This window comes from Anopheles darlingi, chromosome 3, assembly GCF_943734745.1.
Source record: "Anopheles darlingi chromosome 3, idAnoDarlMG_H_01, whole genome shotgun sequence".
In the NCBI taxonomy this organism is placed as follows: domain Eukaryota; kingdom Metazoa; phylum Arthropoda; class Insecta; order Diptera; family Culicidae; genus Anopheles; species Anopheles darlingi.
Window position 1 is genome coordinate 5,336,623 of NC_064875.1, and position 18,378 is coordinate 5,355,000.

Genomic DNA, 18,378 nt, shown 5'->3' on the forward strand with positions numbered 1-18,378 from the left:
AAAACTCTCTGTCTCGAATAGTTCGTTTCTAATAGTTCGAATGTTTTTCTTTGTTACGCGCGTGGATAAACGCAGATTGCTTAGGAAGATACGGTTGGGCAGCCCAGACCTACCTTAACAAAGTCGAGCCCGATGGCCAAACAGCCGGCGCTGAATGAGCCGAAAATTTCCTTCGCCAGATCCCAAAATGTAGATCTGTCCCGACAGTGTGTGGTAGGGCTATTGTTAGCAACGGAAGTGGAAGCATCTATAACGATACTGCTACCAGAGGTGCAGCTGTCCTCATCGTTGTTACTGCCATCATCGTCGCCCTCGCTGTCCGATTTTGCTCCTCTATCTGATAGAAGAGATTTACCAGAATATTAGACAGCTCTCGTCTAGTCAATGATCGAAAAATATTTGTCAGGTGTTAAGGCATATTATACATACCATTCGTAGTGATTTTTCTGCATCCTCCTTCCTGAGTTTCCCATAATGCTGCTTCGACGTCAACATTTTTGCGCGACTGCTCCTCATCCTCGGCTTCGTTGTTCCAGGGAATCGCCATCGTCTCGGTTTATAACAAAAGGTACGGGATCTAAGACAATCAGAGACTACCAATAGATCAACGAAAGTGAGAGTAAAACGAGAACCCACGAGAGAAGTGACGCAACCCGCGACCGTAACATTAACCCGTTACGTTAACCGTTATGGTCAACTCCGTCTTAAAAGGAAGAAACAAGATAAGATCAGTCAGCAATAACAGAATCGCCACAAACAGGCACACAACGACAGATATTCTACGATGTTGCCTCGGTCTCTCCACTTGCATGCAGAAGTTTTCTTCAGTCGTATAGTCGTATCAATTTCATAATCGGTATTCGCGAATGTGTAATCTGTTTCTCAGAGGAACCTAAACTGCGGCTCATAAAATGTTTAGCGATTTCCGTCGCAAAAGGTTTAAACTTTTCTGCACACTTCTCCGCACAAAAGTACCGCTAATGCTATCAATTCGAAATTGACCACTAATAGGAGGTTTATGATCATTGATGGAGATCATTTTATCGCTACTGATTTTATGTGTGATCAGCTGTTAAAATATACATTTTTTTGTTCTTCGGTGGCTTCACTGTTTAACGATCACGGCAAAATGAATCATGCTGAACTTCCGAATCAAACTGGATGAACAACAGTTCCTATGTTTCCGCTATATTATCCGATGACGCAATCCGAACCATGCTTTCCTTTTCAAACACCACTACCACCAAAACGTGTGTGTCCCACTTCCGAACCAATGCAGCATAACTGATGCAATAGGTACGCACGACAAGGAAACGGAGGTCACGTGAGCCGTTCTCACCAACGGAAGCGCCTCGTGCCGTGCGAAAGGCATACACCCACACATATTTAACACAACACACCCCCTTCAAGCAGCATGCGCACGCTTCCAGCCAGCTGCGCCGGCACAGGAAAAAGGAAGAAACAAGATAAGATCAGCCAGCACTAACAGAATCACCACAAACAGGCACACAACGACAGATAGTCTACGATGTTGCCTCGGTTTCTCCATGCAAGTGGAAATTTTCTTCAGTCGTATCGTCGAATCAATTTCATAATCGGTACTCGCGAATGCGTAATCTGTTTCTCAGAGCGATTGCCGTCGCAAAAAGTTTAAACTTTTCTGCACACTTCTCCGCACAAAAGTACCGCTAATGCTATCAATTCGAAATTGACCACTAATAGGAGGTTTATGATCATTGATGGAGATCATTTTATCGCTACTGATTTTATGTGTGATCAGCTGTTAAAATATACATTTTTTTGTTCTTCGGTGGCTTCACTGTTTAACGATCACGGCAAAATGAATCATGCTGAACTTCCGAATCAAACTGGATGAACAACAGTTCCTATGTTTCCGCTATATTATCCGATGACGCAATCCGAACCATGCTTTCCTTTTCAAACACCACTACCACCAAAACGTGTGTGTCCCACTTCCGAACCAATGCAGCATAACTGATGCAATAGGTACGCACGACAAGGAAACGGAGGTCACGTGAGCCGTTCTCACCAACGGAAGCGCCTCGTGCCGTGCGAAAGGCATACACCCACACATATTTAACACAACACACCCCCTTCAAGCAGCATGCGCACGCTTCCAGCCAGCTGCGCCGGCCGGTGTGTCACATAAATTCCACTACAAGCTTGTGTAATTCGTCCACAACCATGCTATTCACATATCTACTTACCTTAATCGATAGCAAACTTTTGGATGTGAAAAATAACACACTTCAATCTATAAAAAGTATACAAAATTAACTTGATTTGGAGATTAGCGTTTTTTTGCTCTTAATGCGGATGCGCGAAAGCGATTTAATGCGGATGCGCGTGTCGTCTGCTGCCGATCAATCCGAAGACTGACCGATCACGGCCACGAAGACGACACGGTCGGGGCTCGGGGAGCCCAAGACGAAAACCTCCGAGAGGAGGTGCTTAGGACAGGTTTTAGAATTTAAACCGTTGGCTCCAGTTTTCCCCTTTCTTGGAACGAGCCTCTCTTGGGGAACGCTCAGTCCCTGTGGGTTGTGAATGGTGGCTAATTATGGTTAATTAGCATAAACAAGTAAACAAATATTTATATATACATCGACCAGAAGATAAGGATTTTGCTAGTAGAGTTGAGCTATTTGGTGTAAAAAAATTAAGCGAATGAGATTGGAATATTTAAATGAACGGATTAATTAATTACCCATTCAATTTGATAGTATGCAGTTTGATAAGATAGCATAGTATTTAGTTTATTCATGAAAAGAATTATTTGTTGCAATGGACGCTCGGTTGAAATTATTATTTTTCTTATAATAAATTTACTAATTAAATCATAACTTAGAAGAAAATATTTGTTGCTTCTATGATACGAGGAAAAAGGTTAGGTGCCAATTCCCGTCAGGTGTCAAATTCATTTTTGTTCATTTTCGAGTTCATTATCGCAAAAGGAAATCACCCAGGCGATCCTTTTTTTTTGTTGGTGACAGCAGACGTTTTGTTCGGGAAAATAATCGACGAACCTCAAAAAATCGTTGAACACGACTGAGGCGTCAACCAACGCCTGATGGGAATAGGCACCTTATTCTCGATCACATACATGCGTGTGTTTTTCTTTGAATCTGTGTGTGTTCAATCAACAATAAAATGTATCGATACAGCATCCGAGATGATGGAGGCGCTAGTACTTGTTCGTAATTACACTTCATTACACTCTCATTAACAAACGCATAAGTGCATTTTATAGTTTCTTTCGTCTATCGTTTCTGGCCGTTAGAAAACTAAAAAGGTACTCGTAACCAGCTGGAAGTTGATCAAACATGCAGAAGCAACAAAACAATAAAGGAATTACATGCAATTAAAACCAAGTTCTTCGCCTGATGACTCACCTTACATAAATCGTTCATGAAATTGCATAAGTTTAGGAGCACAAGGTCAGCAGAAATGATCGATAATCATCGATAGGGTCTTAAAAGATGCGCGTGAGATTAAAGCACTGAAATGCTTCCTTGAAATGCAGAGAAAAAACTATTATTTGATTATTTTGAAGAGAAAACCATGCAAACTATACAATTTTCCATATAATACAATACAAGTACCCTTCTTGACTATTTTTGTGACATCTGTTTTTCTAGTGGGTCTTTTTGAAAAAAGTAAAACGTAAAAATAAAAAAGTAAAAGTAAAAGTACCAAAAGTAAAAAGTAAAAAGAATAAAATAAAGAATAATTTTTTTCCAAAATTATAAAGCGCGCTTCAGATTTAACTCAGCTTCAGCTCAGTGAGTTTGACATTTTACAGCGAAGCGCAAGATAGACGAGCGTGCTATTGGCGCTCCTCGATGTTAAAATCCACACATTTTGATCGCAGCCGCCATCTTAAAGGGGCCAATTTGTAAAGCCGTGGCCACACGGGGCGAAAACTCTAGCGCAAACGAAAAAATTAATGCCAAAACGTTTACGCTTGCCGTTTACATGCTGTCAAACGATTATTGGTCCGTGGAGCGTAAAACCTAGCGTAAAAGCTTTTTGCAAACGGTAGGGCTCACAATATGTTCTTTTTGTGGTTTACATCGACAGTGAGTGATCATTGCTAGTGTATTCAATCCTTTTCTTCAAAAAAACGATTTTAATTTCCTCAACCCGGCCATGTAAACATATCGAAGCGCAAAAGTTTTGGCATTAATTTTTTCGTTTGCGCTAGAGTTTTCGCCCCGTGTGGCTACGGCTTAAGGATTTTGGTATCGCAGCGCGACAATCGCACGCTCGTCTATCTGACGCTTATCTGGCGCTTGATGATCGATAAAATATGAGAATAGTTTATCATATTTGGCCATAATCCTTGAGCATAATAATAAATTTGGCTAAAGACTGTCACACATAGCACGCGATACTTGCGGCAGATGCGGCAACTGCGGACTCCTTTCTGACTTGTCAAACACGTGATCCAATGAGACCCTTCAGACCGCCTGCTGATGCGGCAGTTACGGCAGATGCGGAAGCTGCTGTCGATTTCGACAAAATCACAAATCGGCCGCAACTGCCGCAAAAACGCGTGCTGAATCAAAATTCGAAGTGAAAATCGGCTACAACCCTGTGCCTGGTTTGGTAAAATGGGCTACAACCCTGACGTAGCAAAAAGTGGGAGATTTTTAAGTTTTCTGAACAATTCCGTGAAATTCGTGATGAAGAAGGTGATAAGAACACATTGGCATCATTTGCAACTCGTGCAGTTGTAAGAAGAAGTGGCCAGCACAATTCGAAAATCGTCCGTGGCAACGAGGGTAAACGGAAGCCTCCGGACTGAGTAGTGCGATAACGACGACGGCGGCGGTGGCTGAACCTCCGCCTTCATCCGTCTCTTTTAGGGCCAGCAAAAATCGATCTACGGCGATGGTGGAGTCGCGAAAAGATGAAGTGGCCGACAAACAACCGAGCCGCCAGCGGAGGCAGCTGCTGTTAACTCTGCGATTCGTCTCCGTCCGCTGATCTGGTTGTGTCTCTGGAAATCTGGTGTGTCCGTGCTTGCGTGTGTTGGGAGAAAATCAATTTCATCGATAAGAAAGGAGACCTCCCCCCCTCCCCTGGCGAACAGAGGACATCCTGGAACTGTTGTCGCGAGCGGAGAATAATGCCATTTCGGGTTGTTGTCGTCCTCGGTCACCATCTTCATTAAACCCCAAAAAGAGCGACCGCATAACGAGTTGCGTGCCGTGTTTCTGTGTCTGTGTCTCTGTGCGTGTGCAAGTACGTGTGCAGACGTTGGTGGAAGCGAAAATTGAAAATTGTCGGTCGGAATCGCAACTCCGAGCAAAATCCGATCAAAAACCGACCAACCGACGCCGAGGAGATGGGCAGTTTAGGTGTCTTTCGACAGCAGCACCTCTTCCAGGGCGGCGACGACGAGGTGCGATTTTAAAGGTGCAGCTGCAGTTCGCTCGTCTGGGGTAGGGTGCTGCGTGAAAGCGCAGAGAGCCGTCCGGTGGTGCTTTTGTGTACATCGCGTTGGCTGTGCGAAGCAAGGCCTACTATGCGTTTAGTGGAAAGTGTGTTTGCGAGTGTGTGCTGTGTGTGAGCGAAGAGTCTCGCCTACTGGAGTAGAAGGGCCCAGAACAGCATAGGGCTGTTGGTGTGCGAGCGAGTGTACAACGGAAGGGTGTGGTAGTAGTATCCTGTCTGAGACGAGTAGCAGCAACAGAACCCATAACATCATCCAGCCCAACGCAAACGAGTAACTGAGGTAAGCAACCCCGCGAGAGAGCCAGAGAGACCATTTTCCTCTCTGCGAGGAGTTTTCCACGAGCAGGAAAATTTGTTGTGTTTACTATTTTCACCTGACCTCGACTCCTGCTGACTCCTGGAACCGTTACCATCCAATCAACGCGCTCCTAACTCTCTCTCTCTCTCTCCTCTACGCTTGCTCGAAGGCTTGAAGTTGGCTCAAGGCCTACCAAGGTACAGTCACAGCTGTTGCGTAAAACGGGGATTTTCCTTCCGAAACCCAAATACAGTCTGTCAAATACAGAATGTCTACGTACTGTCGCAGGTAGTGTTTTCGAGGTTTTTCTCAAACTAGCCATCCTTTTTCCATTTTGAATAATACTAACGGTTTATTTTATCGTTGTTTAGCACACAGATTGACGAAAAACGGACGGGATTTTTTTTCGAATTAATATGAGAAAAATATTCACATAGACATTGGTTTAGTCGCACTTCTTCTCTGGATCATAATGCCAAAGAAGTCGATTTTGACGGTTGTTTCTTGGTGCTTCTTCTCCTTTGTGTGTAATCTCGAAAGAGGATAGCCGCGAAGCTGAGGTAACAGGAACCTAGCGAGAGCCGGATATCCTAACCACTAGACAATATGGGAAAGACGAACGATAGGTCAGAGGCCCAAAGTCTCTCTGATCCTTATAAAAAAAAAGGAACCAAGCCAATGGTTTAGTAGGTGGAAGTTCCACATTGTTGTGGGTTGGGGCTTGCTTATTTCGGGTCAGAAAAAGGCTTATTTTTGACGATTTTTGGTGAACAAATCATTCAACTTTATTTTTCAAAATAATGTCATAATAAACTACAACTTTTCAAGATTTTTTGTTTTTTTGGGATTGATTAAAAACTACGTTCATGGCACCCCATTTTGGAAGGCAAGCTTGCAAAATTTTACTTTTTGTGGTGCCCATCGCAGCCACGTGCCGGGTCGTCAGAAATACTCAAATCAATATTTTTTTGTTGAATTATATGTTTATCCAGGTTGCCGCAATACTCTTGAAAGGATAAGCACTCATAAAAAATATAAAAAGTATATGCGCAGAAATGAAATAAGAATGTCTAGCTTAAAACAGCTGAAATCTGACGATTACTCACATTTTGGCTCACAGAGATCTCAATTACCAACATACCTAATTAAAATTATACGTGCATGCTAGTCATATGTGTACTAACACAACAACTGTTTGATACCGTAAAATAATACATCCGTTCGTAATTGATTGTCGTTTTACTATAGCGGTGTGGCTATACGAATGTCTACCACTGTTTGAGCTCAGGGTAGAAGGATCGATCGCGCCCGACCCGCGTATCCGTGCCTGTTGACCTGCTCACCAATGGACGGTCCATCGCTTTCCATTATGGATCACCAGAGCGAACCTAGCGGCGAACGGCAAACGGAACGAAAACTAATAAACGAGTGAACATGCTTAACCGCCCCGGGGAGTGTGTACACCACGTCACCGTCATCCGTCCGTCCGTCCGACCACCGATTCGTCGCCAAAAAGGGGAGTGCGGGATCCACTATTCATAAGCAACAACACCCGGGGGCCCAGGGGCCCGGGAGCCCGGCATAAGCTTCCCTGTGGATGCCCTTTCCTTAACCTACCAAAAACGCAAATCCGGCAACCCATGCCGCTGGAGGCCAAACCGGCGACACCCATGGAATGCTTAGGGATTCACGTGTCTTCGAAAGGTGGGCCCTTAAACGACGAACGGACGGTGGAGCGAACGAAGCGTACGACGTCGTGGAGAAGGGAAACGAAAAATCGCACACACCCCCTCCCTACCACACCCCTTGGTCGGTGATGGTCAGTCGATGATGAGTGGATGGCGAATGGCACAATGTGGCCGCGGCCGCACGTACCTTCTAATGAATCAGTAACTGGCTCCAATCGGTTTCGAACCGAACTCGACGGTGGAGGCACGGTGAGTTGGTACGGTGGTCGTAATTTGTCCGCTAAACCCACGTTAAGTTGAGGGTTGACGATGGCGCTCTACACTTCCTGGGAGGCATGACCCACTCTCCGGGGTGATTTGTGTACGCCACGCGCCGTTTGTTTTGTACCTGAGCCTTTCAGCGAGGGCTTCCTCGGCGTTTCCACTATCCTGCAATCTGTTCATTGACCTACAGAGCATGACAACGCCGCTAGCCACCTTCCACCACCGTCAATCGATAGCGTATGGTGCTCCAGCAGCTCCTCCTTGAGCTCCTTGGCCTCCGAGGTAATTAAATTAACAAACGAAAGCGGACGCACCCTTGCTTTGTACACGTCCAGGACGTGCGCCAGGTGTATGTGCAAGGAACTGAAGAGAGGCAGGCTTGTTTAATCGTGCTGCCACCGAGTCCTTATCGCACGCGAAGGAGAAACAATAAAGTGGAAGCCATAATTGCGCCGGGAGCACTAGCCACAAGATAGTACGAGAGAATGATAGTCGTTTCAGGTTTGAAGAAGGTAATCGATTCCCGTGACACACAGAGTAGGACACAATCAATTAAGGGAGGACTGGTGCTCCTTGAACGCCTTGGTGGCTAGAAATTGGAAACTATCTCCGTACAAAGATGGAACAAAATTTGTCTTTGTCGCTTTGTCTTATTACTTTCGATCGTTCTAATCTTTCGTAAACTTGTGCTTTCCTACCCTCTTGTTGAAACAATTACTGGTGAGTCGTACGGGCAATCTATTGATGCATTTGAATCATACTCTAAAAGAAAAAGAGCTTAAGAGCGTAACGCACGTCCCAAGATGGTATTTTTCCCTACAAAACAAAGACAAGGACACAGAGGAGACTCTTCGTCTTTAATCGGATCGGATTTAATGCTTAACGTGCTTAATATTTCGAGATAAATTCGCTTGGATGGGTTTTTACCAACACATTAACCATCAAAATCTCACTGTGCACGCACTCTACCTGAACCGCGGTGGAGGCCTGTCTGGTTGCTAGCCGACCAGCACCTTTTGCCGTTGTTTCGTCTGGCTGAAGAAGCAACAAAAGAGGAGGGCCTGCAAAAGGCGGAAGGAAAAAAAACACAATTCGCAAGAAGAACTCCTCCCGTCTACTTTCGACTCTCCTCGTGATCCTCGTCAGCAGCAGCAGCAGCAGGCAGCATCATCATCACGATCATCGGCTGGTCCCAGACCGCGTCATCATTATCATCATGCGAGAAAAAGAAAAACAAAGTCCTCGGCCGTCTCGGGATGGTACGGAGAGTACACACACGCAACGCATCGCGCGTTTGTTGACTCCGTTTGTGGTCCGTCCGGCTATCGTTGCTCGAGGGTAGAGAGAGAGGCGAACACCACCCGTTCGCGTCGTTGTAACCATACGCGAGACACCATTTTCACTCCGGTTTTCTTCCTTTCAGTTTTGCTGCCGAGACCGAGAGGTTTATTATCTGTTTATTTTGCACGATCGCTGCCCGTCCGACGGTCGATCCTGCCACGGAACGGGCCACACTTTCGCGGAAGAGAAAGAGTAAGAAAGAGAGAGAGGAATCTGAATCACCGAACGCGTCAGATATACCGGCGCAATAATAGGAGCACAGCTCTCGGATGCGATGGAACGGAATGATCATAAAACGAAATTGGCAAGCGTGTCGTCCTGGTCGTAAGAGGGGTGCGGCATCAAACGAGGGGAGGCCCAAAACTGAAATCTCTCAAAACAGACGGAGGGAGGAACCACATGCGCGCATCGGCGGTGTCCGTCTGTGGAGACCATAAACGACTGGAAGTCTTATAACGTATCCTACATAACGCGCGTAACCGACACCGGATGATGCGCTGCAGGTTCCAAGTCCAAGTATGGGCCGTAGAACGTCGTCGCGATCTTGGTCACGCCAAGCGAAGACTCGAAGCGTCCGCGGTTCTCCCCCCCCCCCCCCCCATTTGAAGACACCTCGGCTTTCGTGGCTATCGCCAAACTAGCCAGCGGCACTCCGTGAATTGGATACCGATGACGCACAGGAGAGGAGGAACGCACGCTGATTGAATTCAAAGCAGCCAATCACAACCACAGCTCGTGATCCACCACCACGATCCGTCGTCGGTGAATGATGAATCGATCAAATTCGGGGCAACCGACAATGCAGGATGACACATACGATCAAGTGTCGGTATGGTACTCCCCCTTCTCGGTGGCCATTCCGTCGGGAGTTTTGTCTTTCCCACCGGACAGCTGCTTGTTTCTGCTGTCCACGAGAAGAAGGACAACAAGAAGGAACTGCCGGTGTGCTACGGGGTGCACCCGATGTGTCATAGCGCTGCGATGAGTCAGAGCGTTTCCAATGACCTTGCGCCGCGAGAGCGCACAGCATCCTAAGGCAACGCGATCGTACCGGAGGGCTGGCTCATGCCTAGATATGGGCAAAACCCCGGGGTGTCTCCGTGGTGTGTCTCGTGCCATCGTCAGTTCCGTGGTGCCGCTACACACACACACACACACGCACACACATACACAGTATGCCTGCAGCAGCAGCAGCAACAGCAACAACAGCACCAGCGTAATTTACTGCTTTCCAGCTGCTGTACCACTCTGTATACCTCCTAAGGTACAGCGACACATCGCCACACACGCCATAGGCACTAGGAGGGAGGTACACGATTGCCATATAGGCCCCGTGGTGCTGTTGCGGCAATCAGCACAGGTAGTGTTGGGGTTGGCAGTACCACCTCATCGAGGTGCGCTTGTGTATGACGCTACGCCTTTTGCTACGCCCTGACGTAGCAGCAGCAGCCATGAGTTGCGTGCCGTGGTCGACTGGGTTGATTTTGAATAATCAAACTCTACCACACCGCCTCTCGCTGATCCACCTCCAGACGAACGGACGCGGATTGTCGCGGTTGACCGCAATCGCGCGCGTTGAGAACTGTGAGCGCTCGCCGTCATTACCGGTGGTGGCGGTGGTGGGGGCACCCCTTAGAGAAGTCGACGATCGCGCTACGGCGGCAAGCGTGGCTCTATCGCCACGGTGCCGGGTGCTGCAAAAGGCCGCAAAAAAATGAAAGTAGATCAGCGGTGGCGAGCAAACCATCAGTGCCAGTGCCTACCTGCCTGCCTGCCTGCCTGCCTGCGGCTAACGCAAGCCAACCCCGATCAAAGCGCTGTCAAAGGCCGATCGCGATCATGTTGATGATGATGACGACGATGGCGATGGTGATGATGAAAGGGCAACGGCAAAGGTTCCGATCGAATCGGTGAGCTTGCGTGAAACTCTAATCTTGAACCGCGCCTAGCGTCTGCCAATCGACTGTTCGATCGCTTGCGACCGTTTATGCTACTAGATCAACAGTTTGGATGGAAGCCTCTCCCCCGATAATGCATTGCAGCAGATGGTGCAACTTTACAAAAGATTTGTTTAGAGCACTAGTGCGATTGTAGGAATTCTTCCATTCTAATACCTAGCTAAAGATTCCTATCTACCGATCACGCTCACCTCATGCCTTTCACTTTCATCCACGGACGTGTGATCATCGACCACATGCGCTGTTCTACGGCTCGCACATAAAGATGGCATTAGCTGAAAATAGTGGAAAAAGAGTGAGGGGGGAAAGGGAGAATGTGTACACCTTGACAACCGTGTCCTCTGGTCGCTGAAAACCGCGAATCCGAAACCACCACCACCGTGTCATGTGCGTCGTCACACCGCGTGGCCCTTGAATTGGGCTAACCTTGGATTAACGGTCATCATCATCATCATCATCGTCATCATCATCATCCCCTCGACTCGTGTTCGCTGCTGCTCGTTGGTCGCATCGCGTCAAGTAATTAGAGATTATTTTTGTCATCCTCCACTTCTCGTGCCCATCCTCGATCCATCGTCGCCATGAATGTCGGATGAAGTCACGCCTTTCGGCATCTGGGGTTCGTGATCGCGAAAATAAATTCAACGGGCTCATCCTGCTGCACGCTCACGGTTCGTGCTCGAACCCCAAGTGTCACGATCGAGATCGACTGCTACCGCTACTGCTACTCTGAAGGTGACAATTTATTGTCGGATTTATGAAGACACTTGACGATCACAAACTGCTGACGTTCGTGTCCACCTGTTTGAGGCGGATGCATGGGAAGCTATAGAAACAAACAGCGTCGCTAGACCTTCAGCAGAGTGTGTATGTACCTTGCGTAGTTCTAGCACAACTATGATCGAGGACTGTTCTGTCGAAGGAGATGACCCGTGCACGACGACGGTGCACAGCATAGAACGATGTTCTAATTTGTCGCTCAACAGCCGGACAGCTGATCTTGCGCATTTCCCTGTGCCTCCGGTGTCCTTAATATACTCTGACATCGAAATGAAGCTTCTGCTGCGCTCGAGAAGGTGGAATGCATCTGGCCCAGGTATTTTGATGTCGCATTCGTTAAATCGTTTGGCGGTCATTAATTGCAACGCGCTGAAGAACGACCGAGTGGCGATCAGCAGCAGCGAACCGGCGGGGCCGGCACGTTTATGACCATCGAATAGCCATCGAAAAGCAGCAGCGTGCGAGCGATCGAGCGAACGGTGCGCGTGGCTTCCAATTTGTCTGCATCGTTTCGTCAACCGGCAAACCAATTTGCACCAATCGTCGCCCCAAACGCGAGAAGGGAAGAGTGAGTAGTGGCGGTAATGAGCCCCAAATGATGTATTTTTATCATTCGACAGCACGAGAGGAACAGTCACACGATTTGCCGTCTCGCATAGGGCTCGAAGGGGCGGGTGAAGCTGAGTGGCCGGAATCATGTCGGTTAAAACGCGCGACTAGACGCGTTGCGAGTGATCTTCTTCTGTACGATCACCTTGTGTAAACAACGCCCGGCACCGGCCACTCACGAAAACAGCTTAATTAACACAAATCACCGTTCCGTTTCGGCTCATCTGCTGATTTGGCAGCCAGCAGAGTCCTCCGCATCCGTGTAGCGCGTATCCACTTCGCTTCGCTTCGACCCAGTGTCTCTTACGCCAACAACTTTGACTTGACGCGCGATCGTTTCTGTCCGTTTTCCGCTAAATATGGACTCGTGTCAAAACATGCCCTTGATTAATCGGCCACTTTGCGAAAAGGCGATGGGAGACGGTACTGGTTGGTGCACTCTGGGTCACTAGAAGACACGGTAGCGACGCGAAGAAGGGTGTGCGAGGAGAGGTTACCCTGTTGCGTGCCAACGACTAAAAATACGCGAACCGGCGTGTTCATGGCACTCTCTGTTCTACGGGCGCGCCTTCTACAGACACGCTGCCGCCGCCGTCGCTTCGCAACGCAACGCAACGCAACGCAACGTCAACCATAATCGGTTCGTTTGTTTCCATTTTCGACTTCAACAACCGAATTCAAATTTGGGGGGATCAGAACCACAACACAAAGTTAATAGTTCGCATCGTGGCGGTAGATTGGATTGGCCCCCTGCCCCGCGGATTTGGTCCACTACCTTAAAAGCATATTGTCTACCTCCGCGCGGTGCGGTCAAATGCTAAATGTTTACAAAGTGCCTACTTTGCTTGGCAACCGCCTGGTAGTAATGTATCCCGGACACATGTGTTTGGGTGGATTTGTTGGCCGAATGACCAGTTGGCCGGCGCGATCGGATGCCTTTTCGAGTCGAGAATAAGCGCGGGAATGTTTGCTTTGGCATTGACCATTCGGTCACACCTCGTCGCGATCACCATCCCGGCACCACCCAACTCTACGGGGAATGCTAACACTCAACCCACGAGAGATGATTCACTTCCGCCGCCGCCGCCACCGTCGTCGATGTTGCTAGAGCAACCGGGAGTAGCTGTGGCTGATCAGTGAATTAGATCGGTAGCACCTCTCCCCGTCTGGTAAGGAATGTGAACGAGAACCACATGGGGAAGGTGATGCTACTGCTGCTCGAATGGTTTGTTGTTGTTATGTGCGGGCCCGCGTCTCGCTCTAGTGAAATGTTGGTTCTTGTCTGTGCACTCGAACAGGAGAGAGGAAGGAAGGTGTGAACTCTGGTGCGAGAAAAGAAGGTGATGGGATCGCGAAGCGCGCAGAAGTTGACAAACAAACAAAACCCCGGTGTCTAGTAGAGTAATACTACCGCACCCCTCTCGCCGTTCTTTCATCAACTTGATCTTCACTTGGTGATCGTATTTTTAGCTTCCTTCCGAATGCGACTGAACTGAGCAGAAGTGGAGGGATGAGTGAGGAACGCAAGGCACGCAGCTGGTGACGCGGATGCTTAGTATCTTCCCCTCGTGTGATCGTTGTTGGAATAAAATTCTTGCCAACGGAACTGCGTTAACCACCGCACCGAAGGTCCGCCGATCACCTTCGGCTGTCCATGACCTTACGGAAGATATTTTGAGGATTCTAGTCATTCGAGCACATTTCGTGGCATTCCGTGCCTATGGTTAGTGTAATCCGGGTTTCACGGACTTTTTCCCCTCGGTTTGCGATCTTCTTCTACAGAGGAAACTGTAGCAGCACGTCCGGTAAATGCTCCAATTGACTCACAGCAGCAGCATCATTATCAATTTGACACAACGAATGAAAACGGGCATCGCGTGGTACCATCAAGGCGCGCATGTCGCTTGTCTCAATGAGATATATCCGGTCAGCGTACGTGTTGTGCCTCTATTGAAGTGAAACGCTGCTCCAGTCTGATAGCTGCGATAACAGGCTTTGAACTGTGCTGCAACCAACATATATGCCACGTGCTGTAGTCGACTACCGGCTTCTCCCAGAGAGAGAGGTGTCCGACAAAGGACATTGTTCGAGCAGAAGCGAAAAGGGAACTGTTGCTTCAGAATGAGCATTTGTACACATACTTGGAGTTGGGTACAGGGCGAGGAGGTCAGCTTCGACACCGAATTGGGTCACCGATTGGATCGCGTTTCTGGTGGTAGTTCGCACGACCGACCTCTCCGACCGTAACCAGCGATTATGGCACGCACGCAAGCCGCATAGTGTGTGCCGCCGGTGTGCGTAATTATTCAAGAGTGCGCCGCCGAGTGCCGCGCTCGAAACTCCACAACCTTGCCCGGACCGACGGTCGAACCATGAAACCGTCACGTCTATCGTGTGCCCTGTGCGCTCTCGGTCGCTCCGGAGGAAGTGTTTCGATTGCTTTATTGCTGGAGGTTTTGCGTTTCGTTTTTTTTGTTTTCTTCTTGCTTTTCGGCGGTCTGTGTGTCTGGACAACGATAGCGCGGTGTGCTGCAAGCGTGTTGCGCCGTGAACACGTTCTTACCCCCTTACCGATCTCCCCCGGGGCGCTAGACATGCGGCAACGTGTCTCGTCAAGACCTACTAGATGTCTCTATTGTCTTGTCGGCGTGCGCGCGCGCGCGCTCTTGTCTCAGCTACCTGCTCTACGTAGAGATACCTGTGTAGCTGTATAGTTGTGGGATAAATATAGAGCCTGCAGCTAGACGAAGCTAATCCTTCAGAGCAGAGCCTGACCGGCCGGTCCGAGACCTTAAAACCCGGTAGCACAATTCCATCGGCGCACACCGATCACGTCCCTGAACCCCAACCACGAATGTATTTAAATGTCGGCTTCGCAGAGGCACACACACACACTCACACACACAAAGACCGAGTCATCCGACAAGGACACACTCGATTTGCACTCTCTGGACCACGCAGTGGACTGGTCCAGCTGAGAATGGACAGAAGTTCGTGGGTTTTCAACTTCCGAATAGAGCTCTCCAACTCTCCTCACGAAGGACGGATCATCTGCGTCCTACGTCTCAGTTACCGGCTAGGGGCTTTCGGTTTGGGATTTTGCGAGCATTAATGTATTAATTATCGTCGGTCCGCTGGTTCGCAGACCATCCCTCAGCACCACAGTACTACTCGCCCTGTGGTCTTATCTGCGCTCGAACCGTGCGGACAAACGTGAGCAGGTGCCTCGGTGTACGATGATGATCAACAAGAGCTGCGGTGCCTCGGTATCGTGATCGTGTACCGTGTATGCAACCTTGCATTCAGTGTGGACTGTACACTGTTGTACTGCTAGCTTCGATCACCCTCACACTCCGGCTACCTCCTCATGGTCAGAGGAAGCAGGAAATGTGAGCACCACACACCTCCGATCACTTCCTTCATTCGTGCACCGACCAGGCCAGCCCAGGCCAGGCCACCAGTCGAGAGAGTAGTTTCGAGAGGGAGGTGAAATCGGCGAACGGGGGCGAGTAGTGAGAGTGTGCGTCGACGCGAAAGACACTCTCGTCAAACCATTTCCAAGCAATTAAGCTCCGGATACCACCGGGTGCTTCACACGCCAAACAAGAGGTAGCGAGATAGAAGCGCGATCACGCGTACGTACATGATGCGCGCTGAAATGTTGAAAAGGGAAAACTTTTCAAAATGATGCCGCACCAAGCCACACACGCACGCGTTGGCGATCGCTGCAGTTCGATTGCTAGCTCTTCTCTTTCCAGTAATTAATTTATATCACCGTCAAGTGGCGATGGCGCTCGCCCGTTTGTTGCACGTGGTCGCAATTGAGATGTTTCTCCGCGTCTCGATCGGCCACACTCGGGCTCGACATTAAAAATTGGGAAATCTGGGCGTGGAGAAGTGGATTGATATCGCACACTTACCTCCCCATGGAAACGTGTAACGTAACAGGCCAGACAGTCGCTACCCTCGTGATAGCGTGAGCTGCGGTCGCGTGGCATACATTCGGTGCGGTGGTTTGCTCCTTATCAGCTGCACAAACTGATTACTCCTTATCACAGAAACAGGGGGGCGTATGCACTGTTTGGCTCCTCTTCTTTTGCTCAGTTTGTTTACGGTCCTACCAAGATAGGCTAGAACGGAGAACATTTGGTCTAGATCGCTCCTCTTTGTAGACCATATGATCTTGGTTTTAAAAATAAACTTTCAATATGCGGCGAGTGTAAACAACCCCAACGGTGTGGTCCAGCTGAGTCCAGATGAGTCGACGGCAAATACCGCCGAAGGACGGAATGACCGCGACTTTCGATCTCGCTGGTAGCTGAGCTGGTTGTGGTTGGTGTGTGCCCGACTCAACTGACCGCAACGGAAGTGTTCGTTTTGAAAGTTAAAATCTTTTATTGTTCACCCTGTGCACTGTTGCCTCCGTTTGCTGATGGATGGCCACCGGCATTGCGCGCGGTGCGTGAGCATGAAACGCGATTCGCGAACAAACCGGAAGCGTAGCAGCATAGACGCACATTGTTGCGATCTTCTATTGAGTTGCGTGATGGTAGGTGAAGTTTATATACTAACGAAAAAAAAAAACTAAGTAACCCATGAGCTGTCAGCGGATTGTGTGCCGCCATCATGGTCAACCTCACATAAATTTTTAAATTATCAAAATCCGCGAACAGGACAACGTTCTGCTAGTAATTCGGCTTTGTCGCATTTCAATGACCGAACAGCATCGTATAGAATTAATATGTTTTGAAATTGATGGTGACGGTGACCATTAATATCCATTAAGCGGCCTGCTGCGAGGCAGTGTGTACGAACCAGACCAACCGGAACCATGAACATCACATGTGCTTTGCAGCGCATTCGTCATCGCCGCCTCCCATAGAAAGTTGGAAACAACGACACGAACGAAACGCAAACACTTGTGTGCGTTCCCGAGTAACAGTGCCAGATCACAGCTGATCGACAGACACTGATCAGAGGTCGATCCGAGTGAGCGCAGCACGTGTGTTTGCTGATGATCATCATATGGACCGCGGCGGCTAGTGGAAGCTGTCGAAATCGCGTGCGATGAAACATAACAAAATTGAGTTGGAAAGTGAGTCAGAACGCGCACACATTGGCGAGTTTCCTGGCGAGATCACAGCATCGCTGTATTACGTCGTGGATTCCGTCATTTTCCAAACAAATCAGTTTCTGGAATCGTTCAGGGTTACGAACTGATGGGTCTCTGGATGAAGTAGAATATTGATCATCCATTCCCCGTTGGTCGTTTGATCGTGATCTTTGCGCAGTGGCTCATCAAACTTTTTGGGAATTACGTGAGAGCGAACGAGTCACCTTCACCTTTTTGCCAATCACCAGAGCACTAGCCAAAGTAGGCCCTTCTTTCTTGTTGCTTGTGTCTTTAACCCGCTGTTGAGCAGTTGAAATAGAATAGTAAAATGAGAGGCAAATGATCTTCGAATGTGGAACAGAATCTCCGAGTAGTCCAAGTGCATGGCCTTCAGATGACGAACCATAAAACATCGTACCATCTCATCTTCACGAGCCAAAGTGATGAGGAGAGCGCTAGCTCTAGCACAGCAGGCAGGCAGGCCAGCATCACTATGGAAACAGCACAGTCAGTGTGAGACGGTTCGTGGGGCGAATGGTTGGTTAGGTTCACGCTGCCTTTACCTTGTCGATTACGACCATTTGCTGACGGCGCGATGTTTGTGTCGCTGGTATCTTATCCAAGGTGCTTGGCTTATCGCTAGCCACATCCGACTTCGATCCTAATGAACGTTTATTTCCACTTTTACTAACGGATTTTACTAACGATTCTCTGTTTTCTATTTCCTCCAACAGCCAAGATGACCAGCAGCAGCAGCAGCAGCAGCAGCAGCAGTAGTAGAAGCAGCAGTAGACGACAGTTGTCAAGTGAAGTTCTTCGGTGCTTCGGACAGCTTCTCACCAACGT

The 18,378-nt window shown here is 48.5% G+C and overlaps 1 protein-coding gene across 1 annotated transcript in view; it reads left to right on the plus strand.

Annotated features, from left to right (window-relative positions):
- Positions 1 to 4,615: 4,615 nt before the first annotated feature.
- Positions 4,616 to 18,378, plus strand: part of LOC125956257 (microtubule-associated serine/threonine-protein kinase 2) — a 24,273-nt gene continuing 10,510 nt past the window's right edge. The window contains exons 1-2 of the mRNA XM_049687941.1: positions 4,616 to 5,761; positions 18,267 to 18,378. The exon at positions 18,267 to 18,378 is cut by the window's right edge and continues 257 nt beyond it. The gene's annotated coding sequence lies outside the window, so the exon portion shown is untranslated. The remainder of the gene's footprint in view (positions 5,762 to 18,266) is intronic.